We start from the raw sequence: 14,521 nt of genomic DNA, 5'->3' as shown, positions 1-14,521 counted from the left end.
GCACCATTACTCCTAGAGACCTATAACGAAGCTCTAGAGAAGGGAAAACTTCCTCCCTCTCTATCAGAGGCCATTATTACCCTTATTCCAAAAGAAGGGAAGGACCCCTTAGATCAGGGGTGGGCAATCTTATCCAGAAAGGGCGGTGTGGGTGAAGGTTTTTGTTCCAACCAAGCAGTTACACACTTGATACCACTAATCAACCAGTAGTGTTTGCTGAGGAACTTGATTAGGAGACACAGGTGTGTAACTGCTTGATTGGAACAACAACATGCAGCCACACCGGCCTTTTCTGGATAAGACTGCCCACCCCTGCTTTAGATTGTAAAAATTTCAGACCCATTAGTTTGACCTCCTGTGACAGTAAGATACCATCTAAAATTTTAGCTAATTGGCTGGACAGGGTTATAACCTCTTTGATCCATTCTGACCAGGTTGGTTTCATATGCTCCCGCTCCTCAGCAGACAACATTAGATTTGTAGATATTATGTGGGCTACTCAGGATAACACCTGTTCTATATGGCTGCCATCTCGCTAGATGTTGAAAAGGCATTTGACAGGGTGGAGTGGCAATACTATATGCTCTCCACCCTGGAATGTTGTGGTTTCAGCAAGAAGTTCATAGATTGGATTAGTCTCATATACACCCCATCCCAAGGCATCTGTGCTCACCAACGGCACAATCTCTCCCTCATTTGAACTCAGAAGAGGCATCAGGCAGGGGGACCCTCTCGCCTCTCTGCTCTTCACCATTGCACTAGAACCGTTAGTGGCTATCCGTAGAGAATGTACATTTCCAGGCATTCAAATTGGTGACAAATGTCATAAACTGATGTTGTACGCAGATGACATTATTTTGTTTATATCCAATCCTGAATGCTCTCTTTCCTCCCTATTTAAAATTATTAACATATTCTCATCCATTTCAGGTTATAAAGTGAACTGGACAAAGTCTGAGGCATTCTCTCTTATGCCATATTGCCCCAAAAACCTCTTCCAATCAGGCACTTTTGCTTGGCCTAAAAAAGGCATCAATTATCTTGGAATAACATCCCCCTCCCCCACACTGTCTGACTTAATTAAAATAAACTTTGACCCCCTATTGGACAAACTGTGGGCTGATATAGAGCGTTGGTCTCAATTGTATCTCTCTATGTGGGGCAAGGCAAACATCATGAAAATGAATTGTTCTCCGAAATTCAACTACCTACTGCAGGCTCTCCTAATCCGAATTCCAGTACACTACTTAAACAATTTGATAAACTTTGTAATAAATTCTTATGGAACAATAAACGTCCAAGAGTGAGCCTGCGAAAACTGCAGCAGTCAGTGGACAGAAGAGGCCTTTGGGTGCCTAACCTGTTATTTTACCATTACGCTTTCACTCTCAGGCATATGGCACGGTGGTCCTTGCCCCCGGAGAGGTCTCCCCCGTGGTTCCATCTTGAGAGCACAATTTGCACTCCTCTTATGCCCATGAACTATATCACAGCCAAATCAGCCCCACAGTATCAGTCACATCCTATTTTGTAACATATTCAGTGGGCCTGGAAGAGAATAGCTCAGATCCTTAAATCTGACCCCTTTCTTCACCGGTCTGCTGGGATCTGGCTAAATCCCAAGCTCTGTATAGATAAATCGCCCTTCCTCTGGAAGACCTGATTTCAGAAAGGTATTACAGACCTAGGGGACCTGTATCAGGAAGAAACATTAAAATCCTCTGAGGCACTTGGGCAGGAATTCGACTTACCCACACACTCAATTTTGGAAGCATTTGCAGTTTAGACACCTGCTGATACAAATTTTCGGCTCCCCCTCAATAGCCCCATCTAGTGGTGACACTCTAGAGAGGGTCCTTAAGATCTTTGGACATGGTCATGAGGCTTCTATCTACTATTCTATGATCCTTACAGCCTCAGATTCCAATATATTGACCCTAAAACTGACATGGGAAACTGATTTAAAGGTTTCATTTTCAGAGGCACAATGGGGAAGAATACTTAGGAATGGAAAAAAAAATGTCAAGGGAACTGCGAACAAGGCTGATCCAATTCAAAATTATAAACAGTCTACTGGACACCATCTAGGTTGCGTAGAGTGGGTTTGGTGGACAGCTCAGAGTGCTGGAGGTGTCTCGACAAAGATGGTACTTTAGTACACATGCTTTGGAGTTGCCCAAAAATACAGGAGTTCTGGTCTGCTATACATATCGATGTAAATAAATTACCGGTCTAGGCATCCCTTTTTCCTTCGGTCTGTTTATTTTGGGTGGCCCCTATGCATTAAGTGATTTGACTCCACCACTTGCTGACTGGATCCAGACTGCCCTTATGTTAGGACGGAAACTCGTGGTCAAAGAATGGAAGCCCTCCTCTGCAACAGCATCATTCTTGTGGCACACTTCTCTTGGTCAGCTGGCTGCCCTAGAACATTTATCATATAGGCTGCTTGATAAGGTAGAACAATATCACTTGAAATGAGGGTAGTACCATTCTTATAAATTGAGCATTTAATGGCATTTCCAGCTCATAAAATAACAGTAAAATATCACATAAAATGCAAATAACAGATACATTTGGTTAGAATACCTGTTGACAAGTACTGCTGTAAACTTTTAAGCACTCCACACATTGCAGTCATGTTTTTTCTCTTTTATTTATTTTTTGTTTCTTCTCTTTTTCTTTCCTTATCTCAGTATGTCATGCCTCTCTTTTATTTATTTTTGGTCTGGTTGCGTTTGTTTCATTTCCATCGTATTCTGGTTTAATATCCATATCATTTGTAATTGAAATACCTGTATATATGTTTTGTTTTTTGTGGAAAAAACAAAACAAAACTATTAATCATTAAAAAAAAAAAGATGCTCAGCACAGTAAGCCCATTTTGGGACAACATTAAACAGTGGTTACCACTACACTCATAATCACATGACAATGTCTTTTGGTGCTACGTGGAAAATATATAGGAAAAAAAATAATCAATAGTACCACCACTAAGTTTCACAAACTACATGCTAGTCATTTGGCACTATTTGTTGATATTTAACTTATTCTGTGTTGAATTACATCATTTTAGATCTTGCATCCCAAAAAAGAAAAAGAAAACTATCTTGGGTACTTTTCACCAAGTGTTCCAATGAATAGAAGTCCCTCTGTTGTCACCAATCAGTATCATGTCACAGATCAGTGAGCTGGATAAACGATTCTCTTTTGTGTGTGGCTATGGGGGGGGGGGACAATAATATGATATATAATCCATCCATCCATTATCCAAACCGCTTATCCTGCTCTCTGGGTCACAGGGATGCTGGAGCCTATCCCAGCAGTCATTAGGCAACAGGCGGGGAGACACCCTGGACAGGCCGCCAGACCATCACGGGCTCACACACACATACACACACACACATTCACACCTAGGGACAATTTAGTATGGCCGATTCACCTGACCGACATATCTTTGGACTGTGGGAGGAAACCGGAGCACCCGCAAGAAACCCACACAGACACGGGGAGAACATGCAAACTCCACACAGAGGACGACCCCCCCAAGGTTGGACTACCCCGGGGCTCGAACCCAGGACCTTCTTGCTGTGAGAGGACTGTGCTAATGTAGCATACTTAAAAACGTCATAACCAAAAAATGTTATATAATTACACAAAGTATCACCACATGATTATTATTATTATTTTCATTGCCAACATTATTTTATTTTATTATATCATCAGGAAACGCTTATAGTAGCCCCTCCTTGTTGTGACACCATTTCCTGTTAGTAGCCCCTCCCTGTTTTGACGCCATTTCCTCTTAGTAGCTATAAAACGTATGTCCCCCCTGACTTCTGCCTCTTTCCCGTTTTGGACATGTAGAAAGAGGTATGTCATTTTGTCTGCCCCTGTAATTTATTTTATCCGTTCCTAATGTGTCTTATGTCTAATGTGGGTCCCAATTCTTGCGTAGGCTACAGCAGGAGCTGATCTGACGTTTTCTGAAACCTGTCCTGTTTTGTTTATATGCGACAGGTATGTTTTATTTCTTTTTGTAAAAGAAAATTGTGTTGCTAGCTAAGTGCTCTTTCCCGCTTTGGACATGTAGAAAGAGGCTACAGCAGGAGCTGATCTGATGTTTTCTGAAACCTGTCCTGTTTTGTTTATATGCGACAGAATACAGATCCCATGCATGAGAGAAGTTCCTACACAACGCAATGAAAAAGTACACCAGTCACACTAACCACTGGGCCACGGTGCTGAAGAATGTAAACCAGGTTCTTTTAGCTAAGTAAGGGACTGACACATGTCAAATATGCAATTCAATAGTACTATAATTTAAGGTGCAAGACAGAACCATGCTTACCTAGAACTGCATAAGGTTGGGTGATCTCATGGCGAAATTGGTCGTTATGGTTGAGGCTAAAAATTTGAAGTTCAAGCAAAACATAAGCTTAAAAGGAACAGTTTGACATTTTTTATTACCATCCCTACTTTCTACTCACCACTAATGTTGTAAATCTGCAAGTTTCATTTTCCCATTCATTCATTCTGTACTCTCATTCTGGACATGCAGCTCCTGCTGGTCAGCTAAATTGCAGTGCAAGTCAAGGTACTCCACAGTTCACCCAAAGCTATGGCGATCTATCATGGGAAATTCAAATGTTTACTTCAAAATATTGCATTATTTTAATGCTAAATCTCTTAGTATTTGCTGGCCCCATGTTCTTTGCACAAATGATGAACAATGGTTCACCTTGCAAATACTGAAGATAGAAAAGGGACCATTGCTGTAGCACAAACAACAATGTCCTTCAGTAGCACTGAAGAAACCATTACTTTTATATTGAATAACAAAGGTAAAATGTGGGACAACAAGTCTATGCTATGGGCTATGTATAAAAGTGAAAAGCCAATCATGAAGTGATTTCTATAGGCACATTGACCAAGGAATTCATATTCATATGTGCGTGCATGTGCACGCGCGCGCACACACACACACACACAAATTTAAGGCAAAACCTATTAAACGCCATAATGTGGGTAATATCAGGTTAAGCCTGGATGAGACTTTAGTTCAGCTGTATTGAAACGGTTGATTGGAGTCAAAATTCTAATTCCCAGTTGTAAGACCTTTCCCTGACCATATGCAAAAGAAACTCACAACCTGTGTTGCCTGCCTTGTCATCAGAAGGAAAAGTCATAGCACTTGACCTAAAATTGGATTAGAACAAATTAATTGTTATTCCACTGTAGTGGAGTGGCACTCTCCTAATGAGCCAAACTTTAGTCTTAAATCTTCACTTCAGATACAGATTCAAATGGCAAGATGTGTCGTACATTAGGACAGTCAGAACAATTTTTAAAATATGACATTGAGCTACATTAATGATTATGAATTTGACTGCCTAACTCGTGATATAGGCCTACTCCCCCTCTCAAACACACATTACAAATGCTTAGGTTTGTCACTAGCCAAACTCATTATAGGAGGTGAAAACGTACAATAAACTAGGTCATTTGTTAGCACGCTGCACCCAGCTGTGTGGATTTAAAATGTATTCATTTTCTATATTCTCTAAACTCTAGATAATCTATATTAGATAAATTAAACCCTATAGTGAATGATGAGTCAGAATGAAATTACTAATTCTTCTCTCCTTCAACTAGTTTTATTTTGTTTTTTATCTTAGCCAACTGAAAAAAATAGTAAATAATAATACATTTTATTTATAGAGCGCTTTAATCACACATTTGAACACATTAAATCATACATGAAAACATTAAATCACACATGAAAAGGTGAGTTTTGATTTATGATTTGAACGTGGACAGATGTCCATTAAACCCACTGGGTGTAATTCAATGCTACTCCTATTTGTGATGCTAGACAGGCCCATTCTTACTTGGCACTGGATACGGTCAAGTTGTCTCATAATTTGACCCAAACTGAATCAGTGGCATTTTTTTAGGCATTTTGAGTAGTTAATCTTTAACCTTAACATTTCAAACTGAAGGGAAACAACGCATCTGAAATTATCAGAGGGCGACATGGTTTCACAGGAAGAGCTTCCACAACTTCTCCACTGTATAACACAGTATCTGTTAGCACTCTCCCAATGAATGCTGTGAATTTAAAGGGTTTTGGCTCAAGTAAACCCTTGGTAGTTAGATAAGACTGGAGCATTCATAGATGAGATAAGAGAGGATTAGAAGGGTAGTATAAATGTTGGCTGGAGTAGGGGCTGATCATTCCCATAGCACCATATGCTGGGATCTCTTCAAACAGTACAATGTCCTGGAAAAGCCTGCCAAATGTATAAGCACGGGGAAAATTTCACAGCAGGCGTTAAGAAATGCAGTCAACTGCTGCATGTCTATTTGAGAATTCAGTCAGGTCACTTCAACTGGATTTTGTTCGTACAGCCAGGTTATAATTTTTTTTTAAAAACACCACCAACAAAACATGCACTACAGTGCTCCTTGAGCCAATTCTTGAACCTTTATTCCAGAATTTGTGCTAGCACATTTTATTTCTCAAGACCTTCCAGGTGAATGAAAAGTCTCAGCATTGCATTATTAGTCATCATTCTGTTGACATCTGGCCTATGTTTGGTAAAGTCAAATCTTGGTCTGACAGTCAACGCACAGAGAATATCAAAACATAATCATGTTCTCTTACCTGTCTGCTGTAGTACAAAACCTACTCTCTAATGAGCTGTTCGATTTGCTTGGTTGTGTTAAGCCATGAACAGAGTGCAATGGGCTGGATGCACTCATTGAAGAACATGAGGCAGAGATCGGGATTGCCCACCAAGCATATCTTGTAAAATGGCCAATGAACCATGGGCCTTATCAGCATCACGCAAAAGCCTGTCTGGAAAGGGCATGCAGCACCAGAGGCCTGGTACCACCACATCCTTTCCCATTAAAAATGAACATCATTAGAGTGGTCATGTGCTTTAGGACAACTGCTGCGGTAGTAGCGGTTGCATTCTCATTGCTGACAATCTGTGATGGGTTATATTTGTTTAAAAAATGTCTACAGTGCACTGAATACACTTGTCACTTTCAAAAGTGTCACAATTATCACTGCAGTTGGTGAAAACTACAGAATGATGAAATGACATAGAAATCACAGAAATTGGGAAATGGACACCTCTGCATCATAGCAGTGGCTGTGTGCGCACAGGGAAGCAATGGGTATGCATTAAACTATGTGTGTGTTTGTGCACTTTGTAGGGGAAGCATCTGGGGATACAGACAGTATGACATCTGCTGAGTTCTGCTTTGAGCTTGCAGGAATGAGCAAGCCTCGATGCTGAATCCTCTTTTACATGAATAAAATATGACATGCGCATAGTTTTTTCAGTGTTGCTCAATCGTGACCAGTAGAAAAGAACAGGAAAGAAAGCGTGTTTGTGCACCAATGAGATTGTGTGCACATAGTATACATAGGACTCTGTACATGGTTAAAGTGTTTATGTGTGTAAAAGCACAAATGCAAAAAAAAAAGGCATACCAACAGAGTGACAGTAACGAGATACAAAGAGGGATGATGTGCTGGTGTAGAATTCTTTCTCTGTCATTCTCCCAGTAGAGTACATGTACCACACCCCACCTGCAACACGACTGCATTTAGGCAAGCTTAACACAGAACAAGCACTTTGAATTTGAAGCCTCACTGCAGCACGAGAAGATGTTTTGCTGGCCTCACCATAATCATACTGTGATCATAGCGGGGCTAGAAAAGCTGTGTTTCCAGATGACTAATACTGCGCAAAGAGAGGCTACCACAGCAAATAATGCTGCCAGTGTTTTGGCCTCAGTCTAACCTTGCAGCAAGGCCTCCTTTATGTTGCTGTGGCTGGCAAAGGAGAGGGGTTGAACCAGGAGTCAGTGAAGCGCTGAGAAGGAGCGAGAGCTGAGTCATCCCCCAGGCACATCTATAAGCACCCTGGAAAGGACACATGCGCAGTCACCACAGCATAAAGCGCTTTTGATGGTTTATGTGGTGCGGAGATGGACTTGTGGCTGACCAAGCACACTTCAAGTATTCCAAGTGATGTTCCTAAATGTCACAGCCAACCTGTGTAGCTTTACTGACAGATGGAGGATATTAGCCTCGTGGAGGGGGACTTATGTGCACTCTGCTTACTACCAGATTCAGGATCAGAAAAGTAGCTGATGAGCAGAGTCTTAGGGACTCATCCTATTTGATGCCCCGGTTACCAAAGATAAGTAGAAGAAAATGTAGTACAACAAAAGAAGCCCTTACTCAAAGAACTCTTAAAAATCCAGTAGATGGAAATGCAGAGCATAAAACAATCATGTGAATGTGCTACGTTTCCACTTGAAGCACAAAGTCCTCATAGGGCATAATCGAAAGTGTTTATTATTTTTTTCCATCAAACTGGCACATATCCAGTTATTCCATGATAATTTCAGAGCAGTTGCAGGGGCTGGAATCTGCTAAAATAAGAAAGGATGTATGCCTTGATTTGGTAAAGCAGCTCATTTCACAGCGACCTGACACATTTCTCTGGCAGGTGTGACAACCCAATTAGGGTCCAGCAAGCAGAGAGCAAAGATGAGGCAGTTCCTGACACCAATTGCACAGGATGACAGACCCAGAGGGCCTCTGCTCCTTCTGATTTTTATCAGAACAGGAGTCCTGCTGCTGCATTGGGGTATCATAAGGACTGGGCTTATCAAAATCTCATGACATCCCCTTTACTGGGAAACCTGTAATATTCTTCACTATTCTGACTGAACTGTCCCTCTTATGGGGAAAACAATCATATCTACATCAGTGATACGCATATTAGAAACCCAAAATAGCTCTGAATCTACAAGCCATTTTAACAAATTAGAGAATCGTTACTATTAGTGCTTGGTTAACAAAGCCAGCACTCAATAAGAAGGAACAAACGATCCAATCTTGAAGAGCGAAGACTGTTACATGACAGATTACTCGTCTTTGAAAATAGTGTTTATTTTTCTTCCCATGAGATCAACTTTTCATCATCCTAGGACGCCATTAAGCACATAATCTGGAAATTAATTTCCAAATAGGGTAAAATTCTGTGAAAATTGCCAGGCTTTGGACATTGTGTATAAAATATCAATGGGGCTTTGAGGAGTTTCAGAGTGAGTGTTGACCAAATATAAATAGCTCTCTGAGTAACATACTGGCAGCAGTAAAGACATTCTCTGTCTTTGGGATTAGTGAAGGTGGTGTTGGTTAACTAAAGTTCTTTTTAAGGTGAAGGCTGTTGCCAGGTGGAGCTCTTTCGGTATACCAGGCACAGAAAACAAGGCCCAGTAGTTTAACACAAACAAAGGCCCTTTTGTGCATAGCCGGGATCCACTTGAGGAAAGCACAAGGGGGTCCACTATTCAAGGTGAGCAATTACAGCAGTGATGTGCTAATCTTTGACAGGCCCCATCTCAAGGTCAATCGTGAGCTGTGTGTGTGTGTGTGTGTGTGTGTGTGTGTATATATAAATACAGAGCTGGCTAGACTTAGGGGAGCCAGGTTTGATACTCGGGACCCTGGCTGACTTTATCCCACCATTAAAGCACCCCAGCATATGGTCACAAAAGCCTTGAATAAAACGGCTCCATATATGATGACTTAATCTCAGGACCCTGTTGCAATATATTTCTCCGCTTTGTAAATCTTGAAATCCACACAATGTAGGAACACGGTCTTTGGAGGCTAAGCAGATGAGCTTTTCATGATTTTCATTTTCATCAATTAATGTGGATGATTAAAATTTGTTTTTTATATACATAATTTTTCCATCAAATCCCTGGACCAATGAAGGGGCTCAACAGTTCAGTGTCCCTGTTCTTCTACACATCTAGCAGGATAGTAACTCATTACTAATTGACTGACAGATGGATCATAGGATGTTGGAGGAGGAACTTTAAGGTGCTTACCCGATATCAGACAGAAATGTCAAGTTGTTAGACTCCACTTAAAAGAAAAATCAAACAATCAGTCAACTCGGTGGAGTGGGTGGATTCAAAGGTCTGGACCCAGGCAATTAAGGTGCAGGCGCAAAGCCTTCTGCTCCGAGCCACCTTCACTCATCCATACCCACAGCAGGGTGCCTCGCTACAAGAAAGGCCTGAGCGGAGGAGCATTCGTTTGTCACAATTCACATTCTACATGTAGGGTTGAGATGTGAAAGGTGCACCTCTGTGATATTCAATCATTTTGTGTTTCTTCACTGTTAATTGTATGCAAGTTAGTATTTCTGTTTTTGGTTCATGATCGTTGCTTTTTTTTTTTCTTAATCACTTGTCTTTTTATATTTCAGTGCATTATTGATAAAACATTGTGTAAAGAGATAGTCAAAAATACAACCCTGAAATATGCTTTTGTGATGGTTGCTCCTTAACAAAAATCAATATGTGCCATATCTTTGTACACGCACACACACACACACACACACACACACACACACAATATGAAATCAATGCATAGCTAAAAATAAATATCTATTTATATCTTCAATAGACTAAAGTTATTTTCAGTAGGCCTATGTGTTTGTTTGGTGTCTAGTCATTTTCTCAAGCCTCTACCACCTGTCCAGACAGCAATAATCTGCCTATTTTTACTCCCAGTGCGATAAATTAAGTATTGTGGATAATCCCAGCATAGGGTTAAAGTAAGTCTTAGTGCATTCAGAATCGTTCCCTTGTCCACTCTTTTACTGTTCCCATATGAAACGGGGTACTCTATAGGAACCGATACTGAATGGAGATTTTGAACACTACTGAATCGTCTTTTTGCGGCTTCTCTCTCGTCCCGTCAGGCGGTAGTCGACAGTGTAAAGATTGCACGAGAAGAGAAGAGGCAAAGAATTGCATTTTGGTATTTTTAACAAAGTAGTGTACATGTGTTGCATATTTTACAGTTAGAATTAGACAAACAAAATAGAGGAGGGTGAATATAGTGCATTATATAGCAAACGGAGCGAGTTCAGGCAGTCTCTGATTTACATGCAGCAAGACTGATCCACTCCTCTTTCATTTTTGTAACTTCAAGGGTCTAGGTTATCCTCTTTCAAAAAAAACTTTTCTTTTCATTAAATGTTTTGGAGGTAAATTTGAGCCTTGACAAAACAGCAATGATTGACAGACCACTTATTCTACCACACCCTTTATTTTTTAATAATTCATGTCAATAGAGCACCTTTTCGAACAAAAGGACACAGAAATTGCTGTTCCACGTTAGAAATGTCCATTGTACTGTAGGTACAGCTAAAATGTTTAAAACTAAAAGAAAGCATGTATATTTTGAGTGCATATCAAATTTACAGTACATGGAGCGAGCGCTACACTATTATTTCTTCGCTGCAATTACTAGTGCAAAGCAATCATACAAGCTCTAATTCTTGTCAGTTCCTATGGTTATCGTCGAAGCGTTCAATGGCCATTGGATATCATCCAAGAGGATGAAGAGATAAGGAAGCCACTTAAGCTCTAGAGAATTCAGAGCCTTTAATGTACTGCTGGCCAGTTGCTGGCTTCACAAAATCATATCTAAAGGCACATTTAACTTTTCCTCTTCAGATGGTTTGAAGTCCGTCTCTGATAGGCTCCTTTGAAATTCAACATCAGATTTTGAATAACTTAACAAATTACGGCAAACTTTAAATACAGAGCGTCAAACATAAATCTTGTTGATTATTTTCTTTAAGGCTCTCACTATAAAAGGGGCCACGGGGATACAAAATGTCATACACTGGCTTTATCATTAAGATTAGAGACCATCAGGTATGACTCCAGTCACATGACTTGGACTCCAGTCAGACTCGAGTCACAAATTTGATGACTTAAACTTGCTTGATAAAGTATATACTGTACTGTACATTGTACGTATACTGGTACGCCCCGTCATGTCCATCTTCCTCAGGCATGCATGCAAGTAACCTGCTAACATCCATTTCAGCATCTCTGCTGGGATAGGCTCCAGCATCCCCGTGACCCTGACAGCAGGATAAGAGGTTTGGATAATGGATGGATGGATGATATATTCTCTGCACCAATTGCACTTTATCACCTCCTATTTCGCCTGTATAAGTCAATCCTTGTGTATATATCTGAAGATTGTTGTGCTGTAGTGTTTTTCTTCTGTTAAGTACACTCAGAGAGCTATGAACCCGGAGTCAAATTCCTTATTTGCGCAAACCTACATGGCCAATTAACATGATTCTGATAAAAAAAAAAGACTTGCAACTTGACTGACGCCAATGACCCATGACTTCACTTGGACTTGAGCTCTTATATTGACTTTAAGATTTGATACATTCTCCAAGCCCAAAGATAAAATGCTTTTAAAATTGTGCAGCCAATCAACTCATTTCCATAATTACAGATCCACTTTGAATCCATAATATACAAACATTTTAAAAAGCACTCATGCTGTAAATAAATATAGTGCATAAACCATTACTCTGTTACTAAAAATTAGAAACGGTACTAAATTCATGTAAGCACACATCATCATTGATCATTTGTTTAGGACTGTAAAATCAAAGTTTAGGACTTGGGACTCAAGTGCCAAGACTTGAGACTTACATATGACTTGGTCCCACCTCTGGAGACCACCAGGTCAACAGCATCAGACAGGATAAATAACTTCTTAAAAAAAAAAAGGTATGAAGTCAGCAGTTTGACGTTGCTTGTTTCTTGGGAGGATATCTATCTGTAGCATGTTCCCCAATGCCTCAGGAATGAAACTGTTTGTCCACAGGACCCCACAGTAGCAGTAAAAATCGATAGACGCCCCCCGACTATGTCACAGAAACTGCTATTGGCACGAGCTGAATTTAGTATACAGGAGGTATGACGGTCCTGCTTGAGATTTTACACTGACGTATAGGGAATTGAACAGTTCTGCCTAGTTTGAAGGCAGGACCCCAAAACTTGGATACTGAGGTCCACTTGCTTAAAACGAGAGTATTTCCAAGCTCTGTGCTCCTTGATGAATGTCATATCCAGCGCTGACACAGCAGAAGGATGAATTAGCTGGGTTAATCAATCAATTGATTAATTAATTAATACAGACTTGCGCTGTGCAGTTAGGTCAATACAGTAATCTCTGTTCAGCTTGTCAAAAAAGTAATTGGACGTTTGTGGATATGGATCGTTGTGATAAATTAGTAATGTCAGTATAGCTATCATATCGTGAATGTGATAGTCAAGCACTGGAGATTAAATGACACTGATCTAAAGACGAACATTCAACATTCAGAAAAACTAAGATGCAGCAATTGCGTTGAACACAATACTGCATACATACATATGCTCAATATTTCAGATAGATGAACGCTAGATCATTAACCTAAATATGATAACTAAATAACCACGGGCGCGAAGGGAGAGGAGAAGGCAGGTTAATTCTGAATATTTCCTAACCTTGGTTTGTTGCACTGGTTATCAATTAGCAGGGGTCTCCAATTAAAGTCCGGACACTTCACACTTTAGGGACAACAATGACGGTAGTAGCAATGTGTAGATTTTAAAGGACTGCTGCCATTACGCCTGGTCAAGGCATGATTAATAAATTTGCTGCATTACCGCTGAAAATTAGTGCTGCGATACAAAGGCAGAGAGAGGACCACTGGCCTCCAAGTGCAACAGCAGAAAATGGCACGGGCAACACGAGCACTTGCGGTACTGGCTCTCGTTGTTTGGTTTTTAAGCGAGTCACGGAAGGCCAGAAACTGACAAGCCAGGAATCGACAGCGATGTTTTGACTTCATCCCGGTATAGTTATGACTTGACTCACAGTCGAACCAAAAACTACGAGACTAGGGCTTTTAAATAGACAAAATAGGATACGTGCTCGCTAAAACAAACGGGGGGTGGGGGGGGGCTCCATTTAACCATTAAAGTATGCATAGTGACGCCAGCTACACTCATCTACCTGGCCGTTTCAGTCAACTGTAACACCGGCGGCCAGACTTGATGACTAACCACCATTCACTATTTTACCAGCCATGTTAAACTCTCACAGCTCGGGTCTTCCAACACAGACGGACACCTCCATCATCTCAAAAGAGAATACTGTTTAGAAATGAGCTAGCATTACCTCAGAGAAAAAAGGAAGAAGCGAAGGGGGGGGGGGCCCACAAGGTCCACAGTCCGTTCCAGCGGCCGCCTTAACGGTTCCTCCAATTCACAGGATCCAACTTCGATGTGGACGGTCGGCTGTCGTACACCGACCAACATGCTTTTTCATTTCCACGACCATTTTACGATTCGCCGAAGACAGAGCGGAGGGGGAAAAAACAACAACCCGGTGTCTTTGGTGGGGGGGCAGTATGTCAGTCCCCCCTCAGTTGAATAAAACGAGCAGGCTTGTCCTTTATAAACCCTGGGGTTAGACCGAATCTCAGCCCCCTTCAGTAACGTAGCTACTGCAACGCGTCCGCGGATACCGTTGCACGCTTCCCGCCTTGAACAGAAAGGGGAGGGTGGAGGAGGAGGAGGGGGAGGTGGATGTAACGTATGTGGT

General features: G+C 41.1%; 1 protein-coding gene across 1 annotated transcript in view; it reads right to left on the bottom strand.

The window, feature by feature from the left end:
• The window catches only part of wscd2 (WSC domain containing 2), a 57,133-nt gene extending 42,816 nt beyond the window's left edge, over positions 1-14,317 (bottom strand). Inside the window, exon 1 of the mRNA XM_056287989.1 lies at positions 14,096-14,317. The gene's annotated coding sequence lies outside the window, so the exon portion shown is untranslated. The remainder of the gene's footprint in view (positions 1-14,095) is intronic.
• Positions 14,318-14,521: the final 204 nt, after the last annotated feature.

The sequence above is a fragment of the Lampris incognitus genome, chromosome 1 (genome assembly GCF_029633865.1).
Source record: "Lampris incognitus isolate fLamInc1 chromosome 1, fLamInc1.hap2, whole genome shotgun sequence".
Classification (NCBI taxonomy): Eukaryota; Metazoa; Chordata; class Actinopteri; order Lampriformes; family Lampridae; genus Lampris; species Lampris incognitus.
The sequence above is the reverse complement of the archived record's forward strand: the minus strand, read 5'-3'. Positions and strand labels throughout refer to the sequence as shown.